Genomic DNA, 2,762 nt, shown 5'->3' with positions numbered 1-2,762 from the left:
ACTTGCAACTGGAAAAAATTTCACCTCCTTCTCAGTTGTCCCCCTAGAAAGACTGGCTTCCACCCGCAAAGCTGTCTGCAAGTGATGTACATCTTGGTAACTCTGTTTCTGGCTAAGATCAACACACAACATAAGTACATTTTCAGTACAGATTTAAATTTAATGTAGTATTTACAGCGATAAACAACTATAATAAAATCACTATCCCACTAACTTTGTGAGAATAACGGCCAATTTATATTTTAGTGTATAACATTGGAGGCTCTGTGGGGCTATTAGCGAATAATGTGGGTGTCTATAAGAGGGCAACAACACCAAACACTACAGCGAATCGCATACAGGCTTCCTGATGACCATTGATTGGTGCTTGGAGTGCAGGTGAATTCAGAAAGTAAATGAATGTAACAAATTGCCCATAATCTGGCAAAAAGATACACTACTATTCATTCCACTCCAGGCACGATTCATTGTAAACAGCAAGTACCGTAAAATACCTATCAGTAATCATATGCAGTGGCCTAAAGTGGAATGACCGCATAAAGCTAACACTTGGTAAAGCAAAAGCCACATTAAAATTCATTTGGGAGAATATTAAAGAAGTATTTGTCAGCCAAGAAAGAAATGGATTATAAAACACCCGTTGACCGATTCTTGATTACTGCCCATCATTCGTGGACTTTTACCGAGTAGGATTAGTTGAAAAGATGGAGATGAAACAAAGGGTGATCCATTTACTCACATATCACGAGAAAAATCACCTGAAATACGCCTAAATTGGTAGATATGTTATACATCTGCAAACAGTAAAATGATTACAATTTAAGAAAAAATTTAGTGATTTATTCTAGAGAAAGACGTTTGCAAATAGAGCAAGACAGTAACACCTTCATCCATTCTGGCAATTACGCCCTCAGCTATTCGGCTTGAGACTGATAGACTTACTGGATGTCCTGAGTGATATCTTGCCACGTTCTGTCCAACTGGCGCATTACATTCTCAAAATTCCGAGCTGATTGGAGAGTCCTCCCCATAATGGTTCAAATGGCTCTGAGCACTATGGGACTTAACATCTGAGGTCATCAGTTCCCTAGAACGTAGAAGTACTTAAACCTGACTAACCTAAGGACATCACACACATCCATGCCCGAGGCAGGATTCGAACCTGCGACCGTAGCAGTCGCGCGGTTCCGGACTGCAGCGCCTAGAACCGCGTGGCCACCACGGACGGCTCCCCATAATGCTCCGAACGTTCCCAGTTGGGGAGAGATCCGGCGACCTAGGGAAGGTTGGAGTAGCCAAGCACGAAGGAAAGCAGTAGAAACTCTTGCCGTCCGCGGGCTGGCATTATCTTGCTGAAAAATAATCCCAGGATGGGTTGTCATCCGCGACGTCCTTAAAGCACGGCGATATATTGACGATTTCCTACACCCCCTTTTCTTGCTTCTCATGGCAAGCCGTTCTGGGCTTTCATTTCATCACGATAATGCCAGTTCAAGCACAGCGAGAGTTTCTAGTGTTTTTCATCGTGCTTGGCAAACCCTGTCTCGGCTAGCATGGTCGACGAATGTCTCCCCAATAGAGAACCTTCCTACATTTCGGGAATTTGACTATCTAACGCGCCAGTTGGGCAAAACTTGACACGATAGCCCACAGAAGGACATCCCACACCTCTATCAATCAATGCCAATCCGAATAACTGACTGCATAAGGGCTGGAAACGGAGCAACGTGTTATTGACGTGCCTCGTTTGTGGAGCTCTTTCACTTAAATAATTCCCGCAATTTTTTCTCAAATTGCAATTATTTGCTTGTCTGTACATGAATATCACATCCCCCGATTTCAGTACCATTCGAAAAATTCCTTCGTGTTGCATCGTTTTTTTCCGTTTTGTCTCAGAGTGTACATGGCGGGAGAGAGTTTCGGAGATGCTCAACAGACTCCACTGGAAGACTTCAACACAGACGGTGTAAATGACGGAGAGGTTTACTGCACAAATTTCAAGAGATTTCTTTCGAAGAAAACTCAGGTAACACATTTCCTCCCATACAGGGTGTTCCAAAAAGGTACGGCCAAACTTTCAGGAAACATTCCTCGCACACAAATAAAGAAACGATGTTATGTGGGCATGTGTCCGGAAACGCTTAATTTCCATGTTAGAGCTCATTTCAGTTCGTCAGTATGTACTGTACTTCCTCGTTTCACCGCCAGTTGGCCCAATTGAAGGAAGGTAATGTTGACTTCGGTGCTTGTGTTGACATGCGACTCATTGTTCCACAGTACTAGCATCACGCACATCAGTACGTAGCATCAACAGGTTAGTGTTCATCACGAACGTGGTTTTGCAGTCAGTGCAATGTTTACAAATACGGGGTTGGCAGATGCCCATTTGATGTATGGATTAGCACGGGGCAATAGCCGTGGCGCGGTAGGTTTGTATCGAGACAGATTTGCAGAGCGACGGTGTCCCGACAGGAAGACGCTCGAAGCAATTGATCGGCGTCTTAGGGAGCACGGAACATTCCAGCATATGACTCGCGACTGGGGAAGACCTAGAACGACGAGGATACCTGCAATGGACGAGGCAATTCTTCGTGCAGTTGACGATAACCCTAATGTCAGCGTCAGAGAAGTTGCTGCTGTACAAGAAAACGTTGACCACGTCACTGTATGGAGAGTGCTACAGGAGAACCAGTTGTTTCCGTACCATGTACAGCGTGTGCAGGCACTATCAGCAGCTGATTGGCCTCCACTGGTACACTTCT

The sequence above is a fragment of the Schistocerca americana genome, chromosome 1 (genome assembly GCF_021461395.2).
Source record: "Schistocerca americana isolate TAMUIC-IGC-003095 chromosome 1, iqSchAmer2.1, whole genome shotgun sequence".
NCBI classification, from domain to species: Eukaryota; Metazoa; Arthropoda; class Insecta; order Orthoptera; family Acrididae; genus Schistocerca; species Schistocerca americana.
Note: the sequence above shows the minus strand (reverse complement) of the source record.